Raw genomic sequence first — 12,860 nt, forward strand, 5'->3', positions numbered from 1 at the left:
GGCCAGAGTACATGAGAGGTGAGGCTGATATCTTTGCTAAAGTATATGGACTTTATCCTGTCTACGGGGAACAAAAGAAGCCTTTCAAGCCAAAGAGCAACATGTTCATACTTGCTTTTTTAAGGAAAAGATTATTTCAGCAATGGTATGATGGATGGATTAGAGTGGAGAATATGGAGAAGGGAAAATAGGTTAGGAAATTATCGCAGTAATCCTGGTGAAGGAAGAATGCCTGAGTTAAGGCAACAGTAGAGGCATTGGAACAGAGCAAGATTCAAGATTTTAGACGGTAAAGTCAAAAAAACTTGATGAATGCCTTGATGAGGAGGATGAGAACAATGAAAAGTTCCTAGGTGGATTGCAGGCTATTGGCCCCTGTGTGCCATTATTAAATATCCAGAATACAGGGAGAGGAGGTTTTTAGAAGAGGCAATGTTAAAACACAGGGAGTACAACTAAGACATGCTGGGCTTAAGGACATATGGAGATACCCTATACCAAGTCAGTTTAAAGTTTGGGAGCAAAATCTGGGCTAGAGACTAACATTTAGGAGGCAATGACATTGAGCTGAAGTAGTCACTGAAGCTAAGGAATGTATGGAATTGCCCAGGGTTTAACATGTAAGGTGGGAAATTAACAGACTCCCAAACAACTGGAACATTTACAGAAGCAGGCAGAGGAAGAACCACCAAGCAAGAATGTCACCACAGAAGCCAAAGAAGGAGAACATTCCAAAAGAGAAAATGACCAAAGTATCAAAATGCTACAGATCAAGTAAGATGAGCCTGAAAAGTGTCTACTGAATTTGCCTCTAACAAGTCACCGGCAGGATTTCCCTGGTGGTCCAGTAAATAAGAATCTGCCTTCCAATGCAAGGGATGAGGGTTTAATCCCTGGTCTGGGAGCTGAAAATCCCACATGCTCTGCCTCAACTGCTGAGCCCACACTCTGGAGCCCATGGGACACAACCAGAGAGAAGCCCATGCGTCATAACAGAAGATGCTACGTGCAAGACCCAATGCAGCCAGATAAATAAATAAGAAGTCGCTGGCAACCATGGCTAGAGCAGTTTCAGTAAAGTGGTTAAGACCAGAATAAGACCAAAGTGAATTGAGGAGTGAGTAGGGGACAAGGCTGTCTGTCATTCCTCAGTTCAGTTCAGTCGCTCAGTCGTGTCCGACTCTTTGTGACCCCATGAATCGCAGCACGCCAGGCCTCCCTGTCCATCACCAACTCCCGGAGTTCACTCAGACTCACGTCCATCGAGTCTGTGATGCCATCCAGCCATCTCATCCTCTGTCGTCCCCTTCTCCTCCTGCCCCCAATCCCTCCCAGCATCAGAGTTTTTTCCAATGAGTCAACTCTTCGCATGAGGTAGCCAGCGTACTGGAGTTTCAGCTTTAGCATCAGTCCTTCCAAAGAACACCCCGGACTAATCTCCTTTAGAATGGACTGGTTGGATCTCCTTGCAGTCCAAGGGACTCTCAAGAGTCTTCTCCAACACCACAGTTCAAAAGCATCAATTCTTTGGCACTCAGCTTTCTTCACAGTCCAACTCTCACATCCATACATGACCACTCGAAAAACCAGTCTTGACTAGACAGACTTTTGTTGGCAAAGTAATGTCTCTGCTTTTGAGTATGCTATCTAGGTTGGTCATAACTTTTCTTCCAAGGAGTAAGCGTCTTTTAATTTCATGGCTGCAGTCACCATCTGCAGTGATTTCGGAGCCCAAAAAAATAGTCTGACACTGTTTCCACTGTTTCCCATCTATTTCCCATGAAGTGATGGGACCAGATGCCATGATCTTCGTTTTCTGAATGTTGAGCTTTAAGCCAACTTTTTCACTCTCCTCTTTCACTTTCATCAAGAGGCTTTTTAGTTCCTCTTCATTCATACCCACAAAGAGCTGCTTTGTTTTGTTTTGTTTTAAAAGAGCAAATAAGTCTATTCATACAGAGATAATAATAATAACAACAATAGCAGCAGCAGCTGCTATTAGTTGGTGCTTACTTTGTGCTAGGCATTACTCTGAGGACTTACCATTAATTACATCATTTAATCTTCACAAAACCCTAAGGTAAGTGTACTATTATTCTCATTTCACAAGAGGTATTTGGAGGTTTAGCAACCTGCTCAAGGTTACCCAGTTATTAAGCAGCAGAGCCAGGGTTCAAACTCAGGCAGCCTGGCTCCAGAGTTCATGCTCTACCCTGGTATTAAATTGGAGAATAGAGGCCGTGGCACCTGGACCAGGGAGCCTCATGTAGAAGAGGAGCTCAAAATTTTTCACTAATTAAATTCATGAATTTACTCAAACCTCACATGATGTATTATTTCCCTCCTCCTTCCAAGGAAGAAAAAGGGGCAAATTCCTCTAAGCCTAAAAATAAGCACCTCATATCTTTTCGGAGTGGGGGTGATACTGGTTTTACAAAAGACTAGGGAGCCTAATGGGAGAGAAGATAAGAAATCTGAATTTTAGTCCAACTCTGCCTCTAAACAGCCATTTTACTTTGGACAAATCAACTAATGAGGCTTTCCTTCTGTTTTCCCATCTATACAATAGGTATGATAATCCATGATCCATATACCTCATGATGTTATTATAAGAACTGAATACAAATACATGAAAGTGCTAAGAAAAAAAATAATAGAAGTTTCATATAATCGTAGATTCTCTGATGTGGTAACATGAGTACCAAAACGAACCAGTTGGGGGCAGCATGAGGCAGCATTTCAGATCCTTGGATGAAGTAGATCAGGTTTGGCAAGGCAGAGAGAATGGCTAAAAATACGCCAAATTTCTCAAAAGGGAAACCTGTTGATCTGCTTCATCTTGTTTGATAATCCACCTTTGGAAATCTCAAAACAAAGCATAATGACGGCATTAGCATAGCACCTTAGCCTCTTCACTCTAGTTGAATTTTTCACAGTTCACATCTGAGGTGTCCATTTGCTAAAAGGAAAGTGAAGTTGCAAATTCCAAGCTATATAGAGGGGCAATGAAGCTGACAGCTAATCATGTAGACAAATTTCTCTAGCTCTGAGAGTAAAAAAGGTATGACAAGGTTGTAGTCCACTTGTTTGGCACCAAGACAGTGTGACATGGAAGGCTTGACTTCAGCAGCCACTCAAGTTTCCCACTGAGGGCCAGGCAGAAAAGACAGGTAAAAAGGCTGTATGTGTACTCTCTGTGGGCCAGGGTAAGCCAGGACTCTTGGTTCAGACAAACGCATGTTTACTCTGTCCCACCACGTCTCTGAAAGTCTGAGAAATCCACAGACCAAGCCACAGGGTGGAGAGCAGAGGACAGAGGTGAGACAAGGTGAGGAATCACACTAGCTATTAGGCTCTGACTTTTCCAGACAAGATGGAAAAAAAGCACAAACCCAGGACCAGAGAGGGAAATCAAATGGAGTTTACTGTTACAACCCATTTCTCTTCAGTGAATACTTCAGTGGGGCTGATAAGCCTCTGGGGCTCTCAGAAACCACAACTTCTCACTGTCTCAAGACCTTCGCATGTATGAGGAAAGGAAGTTTGAGATCTGCCAACAAGGAAGATTTCTAAGTTGCTACACACTCTGTGTGCCCATTAGTCGGAATATCCACTTCCCCATAAGCAACATCACATGCAGACTCAGCTGGTGTGTGCTCTGAACAAATTCCTCTGTGGGAAGCAGAGGCAAGAACAACTGTCACCACACATTCAGCTTTCTGGGCTGGGGATAACAGCCGCTTTGCTTTCATTTTCTTCCAGACCACTCCCTTGGGAGCTCTACAAACCAACCTAAGGCACTGGCAACACATTTAAATACCTACCAGAGAGAGAAGATTTTATAATTTTTATTGTTGCTCTTTTTAACTTTCAAGTTCAGAAAACTATAATATCAGCCGATCAAACGTGTCAGAGGGACTTAATACCTCTAAGTGACTGTTCCCCAAGTTCACCTACACCAAAACCTGCTTCTCCTCCTCATGGTTTAATAAAATGTTAAGAGTTTCTGCCATTTCATTTGTGTGATACTTGATTTCATTATGGACTTTTTTCTTAAAAGGCACTGAATAGACAAATATGTGTTGGTGACTGAACAATATTACTATGTATGTAAAAAATCATAAGCCACACTCTGGAAAATTATCAAAGGAACAGGTAAGTACACACTCAGTTCACCACTCAGGAATATCAGCTTATTTCTCCAAATACTTATTGAGCACTCCTCCCCTTCCTACCACCCCCATATGAGAGTAAGAACTTGTCCATTTACATCAACACTGTATCCCCCAGTGATTACAAGAGTCCCCATCCACACAGTAAATGTGGGTATATAAATACTCAGTTTATACCATAAAGATGTTCATGAAAGACACACTGGTAAACAAATAATACTAGTAACCTTTTAGCAGAAGTAAATGCTTGGGGTATAAAAGTAGATATTGAAGAGTTTGGAAAGTTTCAGAGAAAAAGTAATATCTGAGTTGGATCCTAAAAGGCTGAGAATGGCTCTTTCCATATATCCCCTATAGAGTCTGATGGCACCACTCAGACATAGACAGACACATAAACTTGTACATACAAAGAATATTCTGAAGCAGGACTAGGCAATACATACCTCTCCCTGAGGTAACATGCACTACACCCAGGACTCCTAGATTCCTGCTGATTCTAATCATAACCTCATCCAATCATAACTAGTCAGAAGAACAAGGAAAAATGGTTAACCTTTCTTAACTCTGAATTATCAAAGTAGTAATATCTATAATCAAACAAACTTATCTGTGAATAGTAGTTCAAAGGCATATTCAGTGAGGTACTAAAGAAAATATCAACTCTAAGAATTATTCCTTTGTGAAAAATCTACCCAAAAAGCCTAGAGCTAGGGCACTTTTTAAGGCAGATGAATGTGCTGCCATTCCACTAACAGACATCATTTGCTGCCACCTAACTAGAGGGGTTGTCCCGAGGAAGATCCACCCACTTCTATCCGTACACCTATAGAAACACTGAAAACCTACTATGTGAAAACACAAAACTAAGCAGGGCCAATCTCTGCCCTTAGTTCACAGTCTAGTAGAGATGACACAAAAATCAATAATTTTTTTCACCCAGGACAATGACCAGATGTGCTTTAGAAATATCATTCTAACAGTAATGTAAAAATGGTACAGAAAGGTCAGGAATTGAGGCTGGGAGAAGAGTTAGGAGGCTTCTGGAATCCAAGTGAGAAGCAACAAAGGCCTGAAAAAGACTGGGAGTGAGAATGGAAAAGAGGTTAATATCTAGAGACATCTCAGAGGCAGAACCAAAGTGATTTGGTGTTTAATCAAAGGCAGGGAAAAATAAAGATAGATAAGATATACAAAGTATTAACATGTCTAGCACATGCTTCGCTTAGCTCAAAGTATACAACTCATTCTTTCCACTATTAATATCTTATCATTATTCCTCCCCTGGGTTACTCTACTAGCTTTCGAAGTAGTCTTCTTTTCTTTTCCTTACATCTTGAATAGAGTTAGCCCTCCTTCCAATCCATTTTCCTTAATATATCCAAGATTAACCATCTAAATGCCAACCTTAAGTCATTCCCCTTTTAAAATTATTCACTGATGCCCTATTACTCTTAGGATAAAATCCACAATCCTTAGCATGTCATACCAAGTCTTTCACTCCTGTTTATAAGGGTCTGATCCCTGCTTACTTGCACATTTGTGCACACTGCTGGCCCCATTACCTGGAATACCTTTTCCCACTAGGCCTGGCTCATCACCCATTGAGGATTCAGTTCTATTTCCTGGAAGCCCATATTCAGGGTTGGGAGTAATAAAGACATTTTATACAAAAGGAACACCAAGTGCAGCGATTAGTAGTTATTCCTCTTTTTTTTCTTTCCCTGCACGAAGCATAAGCAGGGGAGAAGAATGAAGTTAAACAGCGAAGCCAGGCAGTGCAATATAGTGGTGAAGCCCGCATACTGTGGAGTTAGGCTGCTTCTTATTGAATCTCACCTCTGACTAGCTGTGTGACCTGGGTTGGTTACTCTTTAACATTCATCTATAAAATGGGAATAATAATAGAACCTAACACATAGCCTTATGAAGATTCAATGAATTGATTATCTGTGAATGTGACCTTATTTGAAAATAAGGTCTTTGGCAGATGTAATCAAGTGAAGATAAGGTCCTTCTGGAGTAGGATGGATCCTTAATCTAATATCTTAACAAAAAGAGGAGAGGAGACACAGACAAACAAGGAGAATGTTAGGTTACAGTGGAGGCAAAGATCTGAGTGATGTGTCTATAAGCTAAGGAACACCAAGAGAAACCATGAAGAGGCAAGGCTCTTCTTCCTTTAGGGCCTTCAGAGAGAGCAAGACCCTGCCAACACTTTGATTTCAGACTTCAAGCTTTCAGAACTATGAGAGAATAAACTTGTATCATCATAAGCCACTCACTTTGTGGTGCTTTGTTATGGCAATCCTAGGAAACTAATACATGACTGAAACTACATTTTAGAAAGCTCATGGTGTTAACAGGAGAGAGAAGGACCTAGATGGAGTTTAAAGGCCACTGCATCAGCCCAGATGACAGATGACCAAACACCTGACTTATAGTGCTATTAAAGGCATGAAAAAACAGTCTAGAGTTAGACTAAACAGGTATAATCTAAAGGATTTAGCAACTGAGTGGTAGATATGAGAACTAAGGGAAAAGAGTCAAAGGCAACTCAGAGATTCCAAATAGAGCTGTTGATAGAAACAATGGGAAGAAATCCTACAATGTTACACACCAAAAGTAAGTCAGAAAGCCCATCAGAAACCAGCATCAATACCAAACAGCCAAATCAGAGGCTTGTCCAACCTCTGTTCTTTGGATGGGCCCTCTGCAGAGGAGGGCCTGGGCCCCGACCTACTTTTTACTGAAGCCCAACAATGCCATTGTGCTGGTCACTGTATGTTTGTTGGTTGGCTCCAAACACAAAGGCTAGCAGACATCCCATCCTGCTGGCTTGGTTTAAAGAAGAAAAGAAAGCTTTGTTACTGCCCTGGGTAATTCCGGGACAGGCATCCCAAGAGCGCCCTGTGGGAGGCTCATGCTCTAAAGGAGCCCCCTGTTCTCAGCCCGAGGTTCCACAGCCACCACACAAGTGCACATCCACACATCTGCCAAAGCCTGAGTTTGCCACGGTTCAGCCTCCACTCCAGGAGGTCCACTGGGACCTGTGTGACTCAAGCAGGCAGCAGTAATGAACTGAGTCAAAGAGAAAGGGAACCCAAGATGTACTTCAGAATATTTAAATGGTAAACTCTCTCTGCCTTCATATATGCTTAATTACTATGCAGAATACTCTTCTTCCCCTTCACAGCTTTGCTAATTCTTATTCATCCTTCTAAACCCAACTTGAGTCGCTTATATTGGAAAGTATTTCCTGATACCCTATCCCATCCTTTGTGCCTCTTGGGCCCCCTGTATGTATTTCTACCATTGCTTATCATATTGTACTATAACTTTGATGACAGGGACCAGATCTTTCTCAAGTTTCTAAGTCTAGTATCCAGTAAGGTAAATAATAAATCACTGAATTAATAAATGAATGATTAAGTACATTTAAATAATAGAGGCAAGTTTTAAGTTCCCTCTTTTATTAGAAGCCCTCCCATTTCTGTCATTACTGTAATTTAAGATCAAAAAGAGAGATGTGCTTTTAAAGGAATTTTCTGATAAATATCACACAAAACAAACATTTAATAACGCCTACTTGAAGGCTTCTCAGATGGCACTAGTGGTAAAGAACCTGCCTGCCATTGCAGGAGACATAAGAGATATGGATTGGGAAGATCCCCTGGAGAAGGGCATAGCAACCTGCTCCAGTATTCTAGTCTGGAGAATCCATGGACAGAAGAGCCTGGTGGGCTAAGGTCCGTGGGGTCACAAAGAGTTGACACAACTGAAGCGACTTAGCACGCATGCACTATATGGCAGATACTATGGTAGCAATAAATACAAAGCAAAATACAAAACAGCCTGTCTGGCCACTCAGTGGAAGGAAATTCTGAGGATCTTTTGATCAGTCTATCTGTAGACTCCTCAATGTGATCAGAATCACATGGACTTAAAAATATATCTAAGATCTCTTTTTGAAAATTAGAGAGGGCATTTTTTTTATCAGTAGCTGAAAAAGCCAAGTTAGAAGAGGCCATAAAGATACCACTCACTTTTTCCTCATACTTCCTGCAGACACTAAGTATAGCCCGCTCACCACTTTAAGAACATGTTTGTTTAATGCACCTGAAGTACGAGTGTTTTTCTATGCACATAAACTACTATAAACATCAAAATGACTGTTTACCCACAAGATTCAAAAAGTATGACTAAACTTCTCCCACAGATCTTTAACTCTTACTGTAAACATCTCATAATCAAAATCAAATTTGTTTAAATAAAGTAAACATTAAAAGATAAATATGTAAAACTAATCTTCTCAAAGAAATGAACTAAGATAACACTAAGACTATTTTATTTGCCCCATAACACTCTACTAGCAATCAATGGTCTCAGACATGATTTAAGATCAGCCTAGGTCTCCTGACTGCTCTATCCAGTCTGCTTTCCCATCCCCACCTCCATGATATCTTCACCAGCGACATAGTTATTAAGGTCATGTTTGAAAGCTTTCTTCTATACTTCAATAAAAAAAAATTGTTAATTCAAATTTTTAAAAATAAATAAAAGCATTCTTCCCTCCAACTTGCTACCCCATATCTACTACAACCTCACATTTTCCAGATTCAGACAAGAACCTCTGACATTCACCTTGTGATTGAACTCACAGTGAACAAAGCAATCTGTTAAGGAAGACAAAAGACCCTGCTTCCCCCTTCACCAGATCTCAAGAGTAAGGGCTTGACAGTGGACAAAGTGAAAATGGAAACCAAAAGAGGTTTAAGTTTCTAATTAAGATGATTTATATCAAAGGAAACTACAACATGGAAACTTACATTGCCATACGTAAAATAAATAGCCAATGGAAATTTGCTGTATGGCTCAGGGAACTCAAACAGGGGCTCTGTGACGATCTAGAAGGGTGGGATGGGAGGGAGATGGGAGGGAGGTTTGGGAGAGAGGGGACATAGGTGTCCCTAAGGCTGATTCGTTAATGTTTGACAGAAAACCACAAAATTCTGTAAAGCAATTATCCTCCAATTAAAAAAAAAGGTGGGGGGGGAGAGACTCTATCATCAAATGAGCCAATCATTTGTTCCACCTCTTCTGTCCATATCAACATACAACTTGACCTATGGATAAGGAAAAAGTCAAGCAAAATTTAGAGGCAAACTATAAGCCCAAATGGTATCTTCTAGTGGCAAATGGTACGTAGAGAGGCAAAAAGGGAGGAAAGGTTTCCAATCTGCTATGTAGAAAACAGCTTACCAACTCAACAGTCACTCCAAGTGCAGGGAGAATTCTCCTCTAAAGGCTAAGGGTTAAATAGGTACTAATTACCTGCAAAATCACAAAAATTCACAAAGACTAGCTGGAGTTATCGAAAGAAGGGGCGGGCAAAGAGGAGTCAGCCAGTTTTGGTTCAACTGCAGAGAAAACAGATTTAAGGTCTGGTGTATACATAAGTGAACTTCCCAGGTGGCTCTGTGGTAAAGAATCCACCTGCTAACACAGGAGACACAGGTTTGATCCTTGGGTCAGGAAGATCCCCTGGAAGAGGAAATGGCAACCCACTCTAGTATTCTTGCCTGAATAACCCCATGGACAGAGGAGCCTGGTGGGCTATAGTCCATGGGGTCACAAAGAGTCAGACATGACAGTGACTGAGCACGCATATATACGTAAGTATCTACAGCTGTAAAGAAAGAGACAGAGCCTTTTCTTTGGTTTCAGACCATCTCAAATGTTGGAATTATGTGCCCTCTGTAATGACAGAGTAGAGAATTCCTGGGTGGTCTGGTGGTTAGGATGCCACGCTTCCACTGCAGGGGCACAGGTTCAGTCCCTGGTTGGGGAACTAAGATCCTGCAAGCTACACAGGAAAAATGAGAAAGGAAATGAGAGAAATGAGATGATTAATCTTGAGTGAAGTTAAGTCTAGATTTTTTTCTATCAACATGTTCCAAATTATCTTTTCTCTATCAGTCACTGGACTCTCTGAGAAGCAGCTAACGCTAGTCTAAGGCCAACTCTTAATTCAAACAAAGCAGCAGATCTGGGATATTATATCACTCAAAGGGATTTTGGGGATGCTAAATTCAAAGAAATTTTCCTAAATAGCTAAAAGTAGAGAATGACCAAGGTGCTGAATTCTGAATATTTTATTTCCAAATAAATTCAGAAGGTTCTAATGCACAATTAACTTCACTTCTTGAGTTCACTGAGATTCAATGCCATTGCTAGATCAGTGTAAGCCTCAATAAAAGGGAATTGAATTAATGAACAAATTAAGCATCTCCAACCATTTATCTACATATAGAGATCCCTTCTACACTCTCCATGAATCTACTCTCATCAGCTACCTCAGTCTTTAGAGCTTAGACCAAAAAGGTCTTGTCCACGGAAGGGCTTTAAGATGCAGTGATGTGTTATTCTTAAAAAGCTCAAAGGCTGAGTCTGGTCTTCCACAGCAAACAGACTATTCTGATTAAGTGTTATGCTTAAAAAAAAAAAAAAAAATCTCAGGTAATACATACATGGCTGAGTAGGCATTCCATCAGCATTCTGCAAATTTTCCAAATCTCAGTAAATGAAACAACCACTCACCTAGAAAATGGGCCTCATTTGATTCCTTACTCTTTTTCTTATCAAAGTCGCAAGACCTTGTGTTTCTATTTCTAAAAAAGACCTTTAAAAATCTTCACAGATACCACTCCAGTTCAAGCTACCCACATTCTCTCATATAATCCGTGTTTCTCCCCACTGGTCTCCTTGTCCTCACTTTGTCCCTCTACAATCTATTCTCCACAGCAGCCAAAGTGCTATTTTTTAATGCAAATTGCATCCTACAGCTCTCTTATCTAAAATCTTTCAATTGCTTCCTGCTGTATTTAAAATAAAATTCAAAATCTTCACCATGGTCTATAAGGCTCTGTATGATCCAGCCTCTCTCTCTCAAATTTTTAACATTCTTTTCTCTAATCTTCATGAATGTCTCCTTATCTTTTACGTATTCCCAGAAAAGTATTTCTAAGAAATTATGTACAGGATAAGTTAGTCAGTATCAACATAGGTACATTCTCCTTCCTGATTTCATGGATGGATCAACAATTTTTTCAAAGATGCTCATGAAAAAAACAATGCCCAAGGGTATAGAATAACAATATAATATGGTGGGATAGGCCTGAAAGGCAGTCCATGCTAAACTCCACATCATACAATTGAAGTCCTTCTATAACATCCTTGCCTAGGGGCCAAAGTAACCCATATTAGCTTTGTAAAGAGAGTAAGTTAGGGAAGAGAATAATCACACTAAACACAACAGTCCTCCTTAACTGTGGTGCCCTCTAACACTCCAAATTCCCAGTATCTAAGAATGTGGTCTTTAGCTTCCTGAGCTTAATATAAAGGCAGTAACTGAGGAGGTCCACTACTTCCTCTACCAACCCCATGCCCTTCAATTACCTGCTACTTTCTTGTTGCTGGTGGTAAACAAAACAGAACATGGTCCCAGTCCTACTGGAATTGATATATGGGAGAGGGACAATAAATAAACATCAAATAAATAAAGAATTATATGTTATGGTATGTGCTACAATGAAAAAGGGAAGAATACTATCAAAGAGAATAATAATCTAAGTAATGATCTAGATGCGGGGGGAACTATTAGGAAAAGCCAATATAATGAAGTGAAAATTTAAACTAAGACTTGAAAAGTAGGCTAAGTAGATAAAATGAAAGAAGAGCTTTTCAGGTACTATTTAATCTAATTCTCAGCTTCTGTTTATATAAGATAGCAACAGTAATGTCTACATCTCACAGGGTTGTCAAGTTGTCACAGGGTGAAAAAAGAAAATGCATGCCAAACTTGACATTCTAGAAATATTAGCTGCTTCTTTAATGAGCATGTGTGATTTCATAATCAGAAAAAAAAGTTATTTTTTAAAAGCATTCCTGACACTGCCAAGTACAACAAATTATTGGTGAAAAATTAAAATATTTCCTCATCCTAACACTTCAGTTGACTTAAAGATTTACTGGGCAAGTAATATGTCTATTGTTTTATTTCTAAGTCCAGTATTCAGTTCTGTTTCTTCTGAGCATATCAGAAACACGTTTGACTAGCTAGTCTGGGTAGAAAAGAAATTGCCGAGTGAACTAGTTACAGAAGGAAAGGATAACTATGCAAGAGGTCTTACAATTGAACAATTTAAGAAGCCATTTAGAAATTATTCCATTCATGAGGCAAGAATTCTACACATTTGTACAGGTACTAAAAATCACTGGAAGATTTTCTCAATTTCATTTTTTTGATGACATAAAATGTTTACTCTTTGCTTCCTTTCCTCCCTATTCAATCATTCAGCCAATACCTATAAAAGCATCTTCTAAACCTGGGATTTCTTTGGAAGGAATGATGCTAAAGCTGAAACTCCAGTACTCTGGCCACCTCATGCAAAGAGTTGACTCATTGGAAAAGACTTTGATGCTGGGAGGGATTGAGAACAGGAGAAGAAGGGGACAATCGAGGATGAGATGGCTGGATGGCATCACTGACTCGATGGACGCAAGTCTGAGTGAACTCTGGGAGTTGGTGATGGACAGGGAGGCCGGGCATGCTGCGATTCATGGGGTCGCAAAGAGTCGGACACGACTGAGCGACTGAACTGAACTGAAACATGAGGTACTGTTGGGAGA

The 12,860-nt window shown here is 40.2% G+C and overlaps 1 protein-coding gene across 9 annotated transcripts in view; it reads right to left on the reverse strand.

The window, feature by feature from the left end:
* The window catches only part of TESK2 (testis associated actin remodelling kinase 2), a 142,677-nt gene that overhangs the window by 14,294 nt on the left and 115,523 nt on the right, over window positions 1-12,860 (reverse strand). The window lies entirely within an intron of this gene.

This window comes from Ovis aries, chromosome 1, assembly GCF_016772045.2.
Source record: "Ovis aries strain OAR_USU_Benz2616 breed Rambouillet chromosome 1, ARS-UI_Ramb_v3.0, whole genome shotgun sequence".
NCBI lineage: Eukaryota > Metazoa > Chordata > Mammalia > Artiodactyla > Bovidae > Ovis > Ovis aries.